The sequence below is a fragment of the Thamnophis elegans genome, chromosome 2 (genome assembly GCF_009769535.1).
Source record: "Thamnophis elegans isolate rThaEle1 chromosome 2, rThaEle1.pri, whole genome shotgun sequence".
Lineage (NCBI taxonomy): Eukaryota > Metazoa > Chordata > Lepidosauria > Squamata > Colubridae > Thamnophis > Thamnophis elegans.
Window position 1 is genome coordinate 149,365,875 of NC_045542.1, and position 15,222 is coordinate 149,381,096.

General features: G+C 44.5%; 1 protein-coding gene across 1 annotated transcript in view; it reads left to right on the forward strand.

The window, feature by feature from the left end:
* LOC116503304 (zinc-binding protein A33-like) overlaps nt 1-15,222 on the forward strand; it is a 902,198-nt gene that overhangs the window by 69,164 nt on the left and 817,812 nt on the right. The gene's annotated exons all lie outside the window — the stretch shown is intronic.

Below are 15,222 nucleotides of genomic sequence, written 5' to 3' on the forward strand. Positions count from 1 at the left end.
CTGGTCAACTCCTCCTCCTCTAGAGTGTCACAACATTCCCTGCTTTACAGATGGACCCAAAGGATTAAATCTACCCAGGGGTGGGGGGTCTAGCCAGTGTTACTGCCCATTCGCTCATGTGTGCATGCTGGATGGGTGATGCCTGCGCATACGCAGTTCAACAGAACTCCAAAACAAGATGGCAACAGTGACTTTGGCAACCGGGGAACTGTTTGGAGGCATGGCCAGCCTCGGTCGCTGCCAGTTCTGTGACCCAGGCTGGCATACCAATACCGGTTTGGCCGAACCGGGCCAAACTGTCAGCAACCCACCTCTGGTGTAGATATGAACTATTCCATTTCATGGAGTTCATTGTAAATCAGGGATATCCAGAGCAGGAGGTACAAGAAGTCAAGAGGAAGACATATCCATGCAACGGAAGCCCCACCCCTTTTGCGTACATTGTGATGCACATAAAAGGGGCAGGGCTTGTGGAGTTGGGACTTCTTTGAGCCTCCTTGTGAATCCCTCCCCAGTGTAATTAGGTTCTACTGAGAAATTGGGATTTGGGATTTGATGAAATCCCGAACAACTTCTTCTAAAAGTTAAACCAAAGTTACAAATTAGATGCATTTTTTTAAAAAAAAAACCTTAAATGCCATCCTATGTAACCCCAGCGAAACACTTTCTGCCATCCATAAATCATATAGTGAATTCTGGGTGGCTATTTCAGATCTTGGCCTCCGAAAGGAGAAACTCCAGGTTCATTTCTCCTCTGTTAAGCATGAAGCTGTTCCTTGAAAGGAGGAGGAAAATTGGTTTAGGTGTGTTTAAATTGTGACATCTCCATTCACTTCCACCCTGCAGCTGACCAGCTGGCACTTTGCACAGAACATCAGGGCTTTGGGTGCATCCAGCGTTCTCTCCCCTTTTAAAAGCTGATGCCAGAGGCCTTGGGGGTTCTGGGAAGGAGAAATAGGTGACTAATGAAGTCCTGGCTTCATACCAGGGGTGGGCTGGTAGGGGGTTGCTCAGGTTTGGGTGATCCTCTAGCTTAAGGTGACCAGACGTCCCAATTTCAGTGAGACAATCACGCTTTATAACAATTTGTCCCGTGTCCCGGGCCATTTTTAAAAAGTCCCAATTTTCTGGCTTCATGTTGAAAGCCCAGTGGATTTGCTTAAGAAATCCTAACTGGGGCAAGACAAAAGACACCCTGTCTAACCTCTCTCTCTCTGTCTCAGTACTTTCATTGAAGATATAATTAAAACATTAAAGCAAGAAAACGGACCCCCCCACGCCCCTTTTACCTCATTTTATAAAAAAAAATGACCAAGTACCATAGAGCTCCAGGAAACATGTGGCTAGAGGGGCCGCGAGTGTTACTTCCTGGATTTTCCAGAGGGGAGGGGCACAGAGGTTGGAGGTCTGGCAAAGATGGTGGGAAAGTTTCTTTGAAAAATATTTCCCTGACTAATTTCACCATTTCAATTTGCTCAATTCTTTGTGTTAACATCTACATCATTCTGGGTACACTTGGAGTGCAAGCCTGCTGGTAAGTGAGCTGGGTTTTTTTTCTTTTATTTTTTTAATGTATTTTAAAATAATATTTTATTTATTGTGCATAGGATTTTTTAAAATTCTGTGTGGATTCTTTTTTTAAATTGTCTTAGACTATTTAAAAAAAGATTCTATCCAAAATAAATTGAAGTGAAACCATGTTTAAAAATTCTATGCACAATACTTTGAAATATATTGTGCATAGAAAGAATAGTTTGAAATGTTTTACTTCAATTTATTCTGTGTGGATTCTTTTTTAAAATTGTCTTAGGCTATTTAAAAAAAGATTCTATCCAAAATACAAAATACCAGCTGCAGTTATTCACTTAAGAACTGTGGCAAGAAAGGTGGTATAATGGGCTTAGTGACCAAAGTTACAATGGCATTGAAAAAAGTGACTGATGACCATTTTTCACACTTAGTGACCATCTTCACACTTAGCGGCCATTGCAGCATCCTCATGGTCACGCGATCAAAATTTTGATGTTTGGCAACAGTTACAATGTATATTTATAAATTGTAGTTATGTTGAAATAAAAAAAAATATTACAATTCTATTTTTGCGCTGTATGATAATTTTTGTTGCTCCGTATAAAATTTTTAATCAACCCCCCCCCCCCGGTCAAAGGTGTCCCTCTTTACCAATCTGAAAATCTGGTCACCTTACTCTAGCTAGGATTCTGCCCAGTTCAGCAAACCCACGAATGCCACCCCTGGCTGGCCATGCCCACCCCTCCCACCCCACCCAGCCCTTCGCAGGAGTCTCCACGCAGCCCATTCATCATGCTAGGTAAGTGCAGGGCCCGGGTGGAACCTGGGGAGGGCGAAAAATGGGCCTACTGGAAGTTCCTGAAGTCTGGAAATGGGCCTGTTTCTGGCCTCCAAAGCCCGGGGGAAGCAGTTTGCGCCCTCCCAGAGGCTCGAGGAAAGCCTCTGGAGCCTGGGGAGGGCAACCCCCCCCCCACCTGTGGTGCTGCAGGCTGACTAGGCCATGCCCACCATGGCCACACCCACCCAGCAACGGGGCAGTGAACCCGTTGGTGCAATTTTTGAAGCCCATCCCTGTTTCACATCACTCTGATCTGCAGTGAATCTTCAAAATGTACGTTTTAAAACCTTGTGTTCTGACACAGCTCCCCAAACATAACAAACCCTTTGAAGTTAACTCAAAGATTCCTGTAATTAGGAGTGCCAGCAGCCCTGGCAAAAAGTTTCTCTCTCACCACAGGCTAACAAGTCCATCCTGCAGGGAGATGAATAGTTGTCTGCTACATCTATTCATCTATGCCCCCGGCGTTTTATCGCCAGAGCTAGGGTGGGGATTCGCTAGCAGTGTTGGCTCTTCCTTCCCAAGGATCGGCCCATGGATTTCCACTGCTCTCCTCTCCTCTGCCTTCTGTGCATCTGTGTGTCAGGCACTGGACCCATCTGTTCCTCCTCTTCTTCATCAGCCACCTCCAGAGCTGGGGCTGTTGACTCTCCATCTGAGGGTTGACAGACCGCTCAGGATTCACCTCCCTCCCTCCCTCCCTCCCTCCCTCCCTCCCTCTCTCTCTCTCTCTCTCTCTCTCTGCAAGCTCCACTCCCCCTTCCCCCTCAGAGCTCTCAGGTTGCCTTGATGGTGACCCTGACTCCCACACCTCATCCAATTCAGCTGCTGGAATGACCAGTAGCCAATAGACCACAACACCTTGCCTGAATTGTTAAGCATTCAGCACACCCGAATTAGCTTGGCCTGAAAAGTGAACAAGAAAACCAAAACAGTGACGAATCACAGAATCTCTTTGCAAAGTGACTACCCACAAAACCAGCCATAGATCTAGAGGCCTGCAAATAGTAACAAGAAAAAACGAAACAATGATGACTAAGAGAATACCCTGGGATCTTTGCAAAGTGACTTTACTCCCCAAAACAACTTGTAGATCGGTGCCCTTGATAACAAGGGACTGAAGTCACAAGACTATTTTGGGATAAATCCTTCTTCTCCTTTTCTGAAGGGCTTCCTCATTTTTGTTTTGTAGGCTCCTAAGCTGACTCCAAACCAAAGTTATTTATGCTAAATTGTTTCTATAACTGGTGATTTCCTGTCAGGAAAGTCAAGAGAAGGGTTTTTTTTCATGAAAAGGATGACCTGTCTTACTTCGCACCAGGGGTGGGAGGTGCGCAGAGCTGTGGGAACAGCCTGAATTCCCTCCAGTCACTGGCTCTTCCGGTGGGTTCCATTATGACATCAAGGTGGAACCTTTTCAAAACCTGAGGAACTGCCAAGATGGTGGTTGGGATGTGGACCTTCAGCAGCCCACCCCATGAAGGGAAGAGACTGGGCATCTCCGCCTGGATCCTTATCCTGGGTGGCCTTTGGGGGAGATGGATCATGGAGGTTGGAGCTGGGCCAATGAGTGAAAAATCTGGTATTTACTCCTTTGTTTATTTATCCCTCCATCCCATTTCTACCCTGCTCATCTCACCTAGGTAAGATAGGTGAAGAAGGCTAAGGAATGAGCTCTAGGCCCTTAGGTAAGTTCCCCAAATTTATGATCCCTTTCCTGCCCCTAAGGAACATCCAGGAATGGGGAGATAAAGCCAAGTTGATGGCTACCATGGCATAATCAAAGCCTTGTCTGGTTGTATGTATATGCAATACACATAAAATAGGGCAGACTTTCACTTCTATGGTCCCATATAATTGTTTTTGTACACATTTATGGAGATTCCCAGTCATCCAGGCCCCCTTTGTGGGAGTGGCTTGCCACCCATGTGACTGGATGGGAGTGGCTTGCCGCCCATGTGACCGGATATGAAGATGCCGAGGTGGCGCAGTGGTTAGGGTGCAGTACTGCAGGCCACTTCAGCTGACTGTTATCTGCAGTTCAGAGGTTCTAATCTCACCGGCTCAAGGTTGACTCAGCCTTCCATCCTTCCGAGGTGGGTGAAATGAGGACCCAGATTGTGGGGGCGATATGCTGACTCTGTAAACCGCTTAGAGAGGGCTGAAAGCCCTATGAAGTGGTATATAAGTCTAACTGCTAAGATGCCGATGACACTTGTCAGAACCACCTTAAATTACCTCACACATAGCACTGGCATGGATAAGAATATGATGTAAACTTGTTTTTTAAAAGGCATCTTTGGTTTGCATTAAAACAACTTCAACACATGCAATGTTCTGATTGCACCACAAATGCAGTAGTAATCCTTAACTTTCACAAAAGCACTGAGTTTTATAAATATGAGAATGATAGGGTAGAATAATCATATCTAAGGACCAGTGGTGGGTTTCAAACAATTTTGGAACCTCTTCTGTAGGTGTGGCCTGCTTTCCGGGTCCACTGGTGGAACCTCTTCTAACCTGTTCTACCGAATAGGTGCGAACTGGTAGGAACCCACCTCTGACACACACACACCTTAAATACATATAAATATATTGTAAATACACATGTATATATACATATGTACACATGCATTGTAATTATTCTTCCAAATGTTGGAGAGGTCATCCAAGAATGGCTCTTTCTTTCATTTGTGATGGCCATGTGATAAAGTTATACCTTTGCGATACACTGCTTGATTTATGACCAACCACTTAGGACCGTTCAAAGTTATAATGGACCTCCCAGGATGATAACGACTCAGTTCTGAAGTTCCAAGTTCCCCAGAGTCACATGACTGCATTTCAGACACTTGGCAACCAACCCACAGGTACAGCCAGTTGCAATGTCCCACAGTGATGTTTAGTTTAGTTTAGTTTTTAGTTTATTGAACACTTATAGGCCACCCTTTTCCCTGAGGGGACTCAGGGCGGCTTACAATAATGAGGGAAGGGAGTGCAAGACAAGACATAAAAGAAAATGTGAGTAAAAATATAATTAACCATAAAAACACAACATTCACTCAGCATTCGGGCGGGGAGAGAGTAAGTCCTATCCCCAGGCCTGACAGGATAGCCAGATCTTGAGGGCCGTGCGGAAGGCCTGGACGGTGGTGAGGGTACGGATCTCCACGGGGAGATTGTTCCATAGCGTCGGAGCTGCAACTGAGAAGGCTCTCCTCCGCGTAGTCGCCAGTCGGCACTGACTGGCAGATGGAATTCGGAGGAGGCCTACCCTGTGCGATCTGATGGGACGCAGGGAGGTAATTGGCAGAAGGCGGTCTCTCAAATAGCCAGATCCACTACCATGGAGCGCTTTGTGGATGGTAAGTAGGACCTTGAAGTGCACCCGGCGATCAACAGGTAGCCAGCGCAGCTCACGGAGGATCGGTGTTATGTGGGCGAACCACGGTGCGCCCACGATCACTCGCGCGGCCGCATTCTGGACTAGCTGAAGTCGCTGGATGCTCTTCAAGGGCAGCCCCATGTAGAGCACATTGCAGTATAGAGATCACAAGGGCTCGAGTGACTGTTGTGAGGGCCTCCCGGTTCAGGTAGGGCTGCAACTGGCGCACCAGGCGAACCTGGGCAAATGCCCCCCTGGTCACAGCTGACAAGTGATGGTCGAAACTCAGCTGTGGGTCCAGGAGGACTCCCAAGTTGCGGACCCTGTCTGAGGGGTATAAATTTTGCCCCCCCAGCCTGATTGATGGAACATTAATCAAATTGTTGGGAGGAAAACACAACAGCCACTCGGTCTTTTCCGGGTTGAGCACCAGTTTGTTAGCTCTCATCCAGTCTTTAACAGCCTCAAGGCCCCGGTTCATCATGTCCACCACTTCATTGAGTTGGCACGGGGCGGACAGATACAACTGTGTATCGTCCGCGTATTGATGGTATTTTATCCTGTGCCTCCGAATGATCTCGCCCAGCGGTTTCATGTATATGTTGAATAGCAGGGGGGATAAGACCGAGCCCTGCGGCACCCCATAAGTTAGGGGCCTCGGGGACGATCTCTCCCCCCCCACCAACACCGACTGCGACCTGTCCGAGAGGTAGGAGGAGAACCACTGCAGAACAGTGCCGCCCACCCCCACCTCCCGCAGTCGTCGCAGAAGGATACCATGGTCGATGGTATCGAAAGCCGCTGAGAGGTCAAGGAGAACCAGGATGGACGCATGGCCTCCATCTCTGGCTCTCCAGAGATCATCGGTCAATGCGACCAAAGCGGTTTCTGTGCTGTAACCGGGCCTGAAGCCGGACTGGAATGGGTCAAGATAGTTAGCTTCCTCCAAGGTACGCTGAAGCTGGAAGGCCACCACCTTCTCAACAACCTTCCCCACAAAGGGGAGGTTGGAGACTGGACGGTAGTTATTAAGAACTGCTGGATCCAAAGACGGTTTCTTCAGGAGGGGCCTCACCACCGCCGCCTTCAGCGCGGTGGGGAAGGACCCCTCCCGAAGAGAGGCAGTAACAACCGCCTGGATCCAGCCTCGTGTCACCTCACTGCTGTTGGCAACCAGCCAGGAGGGACACGGGTCCAGTATACAGGTGGAGGCGCTCACAGCTCGCATAGCCTTGTCCACATCCCCAGAGGCAACATCCTGAAACTCAACCCAGAGATGGTCTGCCAAATCATTCCCTTGTGTCTCGGCTGGATCTGCAAGAGTGGAGTCCAGGTCCGATCGAAACTGAGCAACTTTGTCCGCCAAGAACTGAACACACTCCTCAGCCTTACCCTGTAGGGGGTTCCCCGTCTCCCTCCTATTTAGGAGGGAGCGGGTTATCCTAAACAGGGTGGCTGGGCGGGACTCGGCGGACGCTACCAAGGAGGCAATGTGTGATCTTTTGGCAGTTCTTAACGCCCGAATGTACTCCTTGGTGCATGCTGTCAACAGTGCTCGGTTCGACTCGGACCTATCGGATCTCCACAGGTGCTCTAGGCGTCTCCTCCGGCGCTTTATCTCCCGGAGCTCCTCGGTGAACCAAGGAGGCCTCCGTGAGCCGCTGACCCGGAGGGGCCGTAGTGGCGTAATCCGGTCCAGAGACCCTGATGCTGCCGAGTGCCAGGGCGCAGCAAGAGTCTCCGCCGAACTGTGGGCGAGAGCATCTGGAATAACCCCAAGCTCCGTCTGGAACCTAACAGGGTCCATAAGTCGCCTGGGGCGGAACCACCTGGTCGGTTCCTCCTCCCTACGGTGGGGGTTTGGCCTCCGGAAGTCTAGCCTCAGTAGGCTAGACTTCCGTGTGACCACATTTTATGATGTTTTTGCCAAAAGCAGCATTTACTTCTGTTTTTGGCAACACCAGAACATAGCAAACAATTGGTTTTCTTCTCCTAGAGGAGATCAACCCTGACTGCTCTTTAGAAGGCCAGATCCTGAAGATGAAATTCAAATACTTTGGCCAGCTGATGAGAAGAAGGGGCCCCGGGAGGAGAGCCTAATGCTGGGAAAGATGGAGGGCAAAAGAAGAAGGGGACAACAGAGAATGAGGTGGCTGGCTGAAGCAGTCGGCATGAGCTTAAATGGACTCCAGAGGATGGTAGAGGACAGGAAGACCTGGAAGAACATTGTCCATGGGGTTGTGATAGTCCGGACACAACTTTGCAACTAACAGCAACAACAAATATTTCAATGCTGGGTTTATAGGCAGACACATGGCACACGCTCCCAGCTGGATAGCAACATCTAATTAACTACTCTGATCAATAACCAGACTGGAGCTGATTAATATTTGGATGGGAGACTCCCCCACCCTAACCCCCCAAAATCCCAGCATTGTGGGTTAGACTGAAAAGTTGATTTTTAAAAAAAACCACTAAAAGAGGTTGCAGCAAGAATATTCAACTCAAAATGATTGGCATATTAATGTATCGACAATTGTTTGAAAAAATTAGAAAATAGAAAACAAGAAGTGTTTTAACAGGTCATCCCCAATTCATAGACAAGTGTTTGAAAAAATTAGAATGTAGAAAAGAGGAAGACTTAAAACAGAAATGTTTTAAGAAGTGATTGTCAGGGGCAAACAACCAGACCTACAATTGAAAAGTTCAATTAGTTGCTTTACTGCTCAAGCAGCAGTACAGAGGAATCTTCTCAAATGAACAGCTTGCAGCTAATTGAGACTAGATAAGGTTCAAAGGCATTCAACTTTGTCCTCTTGTGCCCATGTAGGGATTCTAGCCTAAGTCCCCATTTGATGCCTCTCTCTGGCTCAGCCAGTTTCTCTTCTACAGCAGGGTTTCCCAAACTTGGAGACTTTAAGATCTGTGGACTAAAACTCCTAGAATTTCCCAGCCAGCACATGGCTGGCTGAGGAATTATGGGAATTGAAGTCCATAAGTCTTAAACTTGCTAACTTTCCTGTTCTACAGAAATGTCCCCAATGTATAAACAAGCATTTGCAAAAATAGGAAGTAGAAAAGGCAGGAAGTATTTAAATAGTCATTCCCCTCAAACATGTATGCTCGTTGTTCCCAACTCTAAGGGGCAGTACTCATCTATGTTTCAAAGTCGAAGAGCCAATGCTGTCCGAAGATGCCTCCGTGGTCATGACTAAACGGCAAAGGCGCACAGAACACTGTTACCTTCCCACCAAAGGTGGTCCCTGGTTTTCTACCTGCATTTTTACATGCTTTCGAACTGCGAGGTTGGCAGAAGCTGGGACACGTAACGGGAGCTCACTCCGTGACGCAGCACTAGGGATTCAAACCGCCGACCTGCCAACCTTTCTGATCAACAAGCTCATCGTCTTAGCCACTGAGCTGCCACGTCCTATATATACACCTATTCTATAAGTAATATTATAGATAGATAGATAGATAGATAGATAGATAGATAGATAGATAGATAGATAGATAGATAGATGATAGATAGATAGATAGATAGAGAGATAGATAGATAGAGAGAGAGATTTTTTTTAATAAATGTTTTTTAATTTTAATTAAAACAAGTACAGCATCTTTCTTTACATCTGTAAAAAATGTATCAATCGATTACAGACAAGCTTTGGTACATCTCCTCCACGGTCAACAAACATAACTCATATTAACTCAAGCATTATCATATATCCATTTTCATTTGACTGTAATTATTATTTAAAGATATTAATAAAAGTAATAATCTTGAACAATACCTGCCCACACCAGTGGGAAAAGAAAAAATCAAAAAGAAAAGGCATAAAAAAGAAAAAAAATAAAGCAAAAAAGGACAAAAACGACAAAGGACAAAGCAGGGGGAAAAAACGAAACACAGGTATCTATCATAAAAAAAAAGAAGTATATCAACTGGTTACAACATGCTTTGGTGCTTCTCTTCCATTAACTCATATTAATTCAAATATCTTAACTCAAATGTTTACCATATTAACATCATTATACCTCCAGTTTTAATTACCTATAGTTATTTAAACATCCTTCATCCTTAGCTATGCTAGCTATTTCATTTACTTACTTGTAAAATCCTTTATTAACATCAAATCCTCATATCCTATTTTATCTGAACATCCATTTTATCTGAACATCCATAATATTTAGTCATATCATATATCACAACATTTTCCCAGTATTGATTAATATTTGATTATATGTAGTTTATTTAGTTTTTATAATAGTGATAATTATTGTAATTAATATTCTTTATGTATAATCCAAAATTGTTTTCTCATATCCAATTATTATTTCTCATATCGACTCCACATTATATACATTGCTATCAATATCAATTATTATTCAGCTATATCTGTTACAAAAAGAGCAATTAGGTTTAGCTAGTTTTCAATTGTATTCTTCAATCTATCAGCCAATTCCACATTATATACATTACCATCAATATCAATTATTATTCAGCTATATCTATTACAAGATAAAATAATCAGATTTAGCTAATTTTAAATTGCATTCTTCCATCTGTCAGCCTGTGTCCCTCCAATAGCAAAATTTCCTCAAACCAATTGCCATTCGTTGGATAAATTTACCAAATGTTTTTATAAGCAAGTCCAAACAAAGATATCTTCGCACCTTTTGGCTCTGAATGTCAGTGATGAAGTAATAATGTTGTCCCAGGCTTGTAAAACTTTTCAAGTTGACTTTAATTCTCAAGGGTGGAGTTTCCATTTCTTCTGCACTCTGTCTCTTTAAATGAATCTTCTTTATAGCTCCCCCCCTCCTTTCTTCCTCTGAGATAGCCCAGACACCATTTCTCACATTTTCCATTTGTATTTGTATGTAAGAGCCGAGGTGGCGCAGTGGTTAGGGTGCATTACTGCAGGCCACTTCAGCTGACTGCTATCTGCAGTTCGGCGGTTATAATCTCACCGGCTCAAAGGTTGACTCAGCCTTCCATCCTTCTGAGGTGGGTGAAATGAGGACCCGGATTGTTGTTGGGGGCAATATGCTGACTCTGTAAACCGCTTAGAGAGGGCTGAAAGCCCTATGAAGTGGTATATAAGTCTAATTGCTATTTCAGGAGCATTCAAACATTCAACAATCTCAGTTTTTCCTTCATATTTTAAAATCAGATGATCCAATTTTCTTTCCAATCTCTGAAAAGAGTCAAAAAGCTCTCGACATGCGGAAAAAAGAATCTGGAGTGGGACCTTAGAAGTATTTTCCGACGCCATGATGTGTCGCAGTTAAAAATTGCAAGTAAAAACACGCTGGAAACTGTGCAATCTTATCTGATCGTAAACACAGCCAAGTAATAAAAATGTCAGATCGTGGAGGGCTAATTAGTAGAAAATTGACTTTACGATCCACTTAGAAAGAGTTAGTGGGGAGGGCTGCCGAAAAGTTCCTTGAGGCGTTTAAGAAATAAAATAGCCACCAGCCATAAATCCATTAAAAAATGACCAGTTCGCCGCTAGATTCTTCTATTCTTTGGTTTCAATTAGCTTAAGCTTTTAGTGCGGACAGTCTCTCTTGAATAATAAAATCAGCTTACCAGATGACATCACTTCTGCCATTCTTAGGGGCAACCTGCGGTTTCAGTTAGCACGGAGCTAATCCAGAAAGGAATAGGCACGAGGGGTTAATACCCCCCCCCAGAGACTTTGCGAACGTCTCTGAGGTCACTGGGTCTCCCCTCACCTTACACTGTCGTCTACGGGACAGCTAGGGTTCAAAGAACCCGTCCAAAAATCCTTCGGTATAGAGGAATTTCAGGAATAGCCTGAAACTCCATCTTCTCACTGCTAAGCCCCGCCTTCCTCCAGATAGATAGATAGATTGATAGATTGATAGAACGATAGATAGATATAGATATAGATATAGATATAGATATAGATATAGATATAGATATAGATATAGATATAGATATAGATATAGATATAGATATAGATATAGATATAGATATAGATATAGATATAGATATAGATATAGATATAGATATAATAGATATAGATATAGATATAGATATAGATATAGATATAGATATAGATATAGATATAGATATAGATATAGATATAGATATAGATATAGATATAGATATATAGATATAGATGATATAGATATAGATAGATATAGATATAGATAGATATAGATAGATATAGATATAGATATAGATATAGATATAGATATAGATATAGATATAGATATAGATATAGATATAGATATAGATATAGATATAGATATAGATATAGATATAGATATAGATATAGATATAGATATAGATATAGATATAGATATACAGACAGACACACACACACATACATACATACATATATTAGTAATTATTCTATAACTAATAAGTAATATTATTTTCACTTTCAATGTTCAGAGACACTTTCCCAATTAGTTTTGAAGACCCTCCTTCCCTCCCTCCACCACACAGCAATAGTTACTTGCTTGCCTGCCTCCCTAGAGTATAGAATACCTATTCTATAAGTAAGCCCCTTTGAGGTACTTTGGTTCAAAAATTGTTGCCCTAAGAATGCACCATTTCACCCATTTAAAGGCCATGGCGATGAGAGGTAAACTACTATCTAGTTTACCTGTCCCAAGGTATTTAGGATGAAAGTGAGCTTACATCTTGATCCATAACTGTGATGTACGTCTCATTTTTTTCTCACCAGAATCAAGCATCTGCCCCATCATCCACCACCACATTTCTCAGGACACCGAAACCTTCATCCCTATTCCCCACTTTAACAGTTACGCAGTCCTGTGCCGAGTGAACCTCACCTCATCCCAATGTGAGTGGGTCTTGATTGCCAACAGAGGGCACTGTTACTACTTCAACTTGGACCTGAAGGAGCACCTCGTTCTCCTCCAGATGGGCCTTATCGTCATGAACATGAAGAAGGAGCTGGAAGGAGAGTATCAGGTCCTCTCTGGGATAAACCGGACTTGTCAGGAAAGGATCTTGATAACGTATGTGGGTAAGAGTCTCCTGGGGAAAGGAAGATGGCAATGGATAGAAAAAGTGTTGATGGGGTTTTTTTGTAGATAACTAGTTGATAACCCGGCATTGCCTGGGTATTTATTTATAGGGAGAAAATGTTCGGATCAAACATAATTTCTAATGTTGGATTTTCCCCCCTTACCAGAGGGAGCCCCCTTGTGGAGTACTGTGAAGCCATAACCATGGCAACTCCACTGCACTGCACAGTAGAACCCATTTTATGGCAGTACAATAGAAGCCATTTTAAGGCACAACAGGCTGTATCTTAACAGAACAACCCCCCCTGAGGGGTGTTAGGGGCATCTTACCCCACACAATATTTTTTTCCAGACAGTAAGTCATCTCTGTTCGGCGTTTGGTTGACATTGGTTCAGGCATTCCAGACAGGGGTGGGTTGCTCCTGGCATTACTGCCGGTTCAGTGTGCACAAATATTTTTTTTGCAGAAAATCCAACATTAGAAATTACGTTTAGACTGGACATTTTCAACAACGCTTCGATTATTCTAAATGCCTGTAAATACAATTAATTTGATTTTGATTTGACACTATGCATATAATTCATTCCTTTTCCTGATACAGGATTGGGATAAAATAAATACCCGGGCAATGCCAGGTTATCATCTAGTTCAAGTATAAAAAAGCAACTCTTGCAAACAAATTCCTCTGCCCCCATAGGACAAATAAAGCATACGACTCCATTCAGTCAAGCTACAACACACTGCAACACAGTTTGAAAAGCAGAAACTACTTGCAACACAAATGCCCGTGCAACTTCAAGAAAAAGTTTGCCCAACTGAATACAACGCAAACAACATCCCAAAAGAAGGCTGTCCTTTACATCAAACGTATGTCAGAGTCCATCAACAGGTTATTCCAGGCAAAGCTTTCTGTTCAAACCCATAACAGTACCACTAGAAGACAACATTGAAACTCTATATCAGGGGTCGGCAACCTTAAACACTCAGAGTCACAAAGGTCCTAACTGGAAGAGCACCCCCCCTTCAATTCTGGAGCTGACCAGAAGTCCTGTTCCCCCACCATAGAGTCTCCTCCTACTGCGGCATCTTTTTTCCTCTGCTGACCGGAAGTCCTGTCCCCCCCACCATAGAGTCTCCTCCTAGTGCAGCATCCTTTTTTCTCTACATGTCCTAACCGAAAGCCCTATCAATTGTGGAGCTGACCGGAAAACCCACCCCTTGCCATAGAGCCATGATGGCGGACCTATGGCATGCGTGCCAGAGGTGGCACACAGAGGCCTCTCTGTGGACACGCACACTGTCGCCGGCTGCTCTTCTGGTTTCTGACACACATATGCACACCGGCCAGCTGGTCTTCATAGGGTCTGAAAAATGCCCTGAAAAAGAGCCAAAAACAGGTCATTTTCCATTTTTGGAGCCATTTTCAGGCTGTTTTGGGGACATTTTTCAACCTCAAAAATGACCCAAAAACGGCCTGAAAACAGCCAAAAAACAGGCATTCATGCGCTGGCCAGCTGGTCTTCAGTTTCTGGTGCTCGGCATGCGCACATGCATGGACATTCCAGTTTGGGCACTTGGTGCCGAAAAGGTTCGCCATCACTGCCATAGAGTCTCCTCCTGGCGTGCTCTGCTACACCCCCCCCTCCGCCAAACTGGAAGCTCCTCTCAAAATTGTGGTGCGACTGACGACAGGGAGCCTCAGCAGAGGAATGAAAGAGCCACATGCGGCTCCAGAGCCACTGGTTGGTGACCTCTGCTCTATACAAAAACACAATACAAAGCCTATAGACACCACTGCATAGGACACATAGGGGGGAACCAGGAGCCCAATGAATAGTCAAGAGACCCAGTACCAGCTCCGCCATTTCATTTCCCACCAACAATCTTGGGGCAGAGCATATTCCAACAGGGTTGGTTTGGGAAACGATCAAAATTTTAGATTTAAATTTAACTTAATGTTTTAAATCTCAATTTAGCCAGATTGAAAAAAATACAAGAGAATGTTTAGAAACCTGGGATTCTAACCAAAGCACTTTTTTAACAGACAAAAAAACCCTACATACAGATTTAAACCTAGAAACTGGACTGCCATCTGTTAGAAATGAAGTAGGGCAGGGATGTCAAACTGAAGGTCCGCGGGCTGGATCCGGCCCACGGAGTACTTAGGTCTAGCCCACAGGGCCGCCCTGGAAAGAGCAATGGATCGGCCCATGGTGCCTCTGCCAGCGAAAGCATGCGGTCCTTGCAAGCTCTTTTTTTGGCTGGGATGGCCTCCTGCAACCCTCTGCCAGTGAAAATGGAACTCTGTTTTTGCTGGTAGAGGGTTGCAGGAGGCTGCCCCAGCCAAAAATGGAGCTTGGTAGCGCTGGCAGAGGGCTTGGGCCACCACAGGTGCCCGCCTGACATGACTGACCTCAAGTTTACCACGTCCACCAT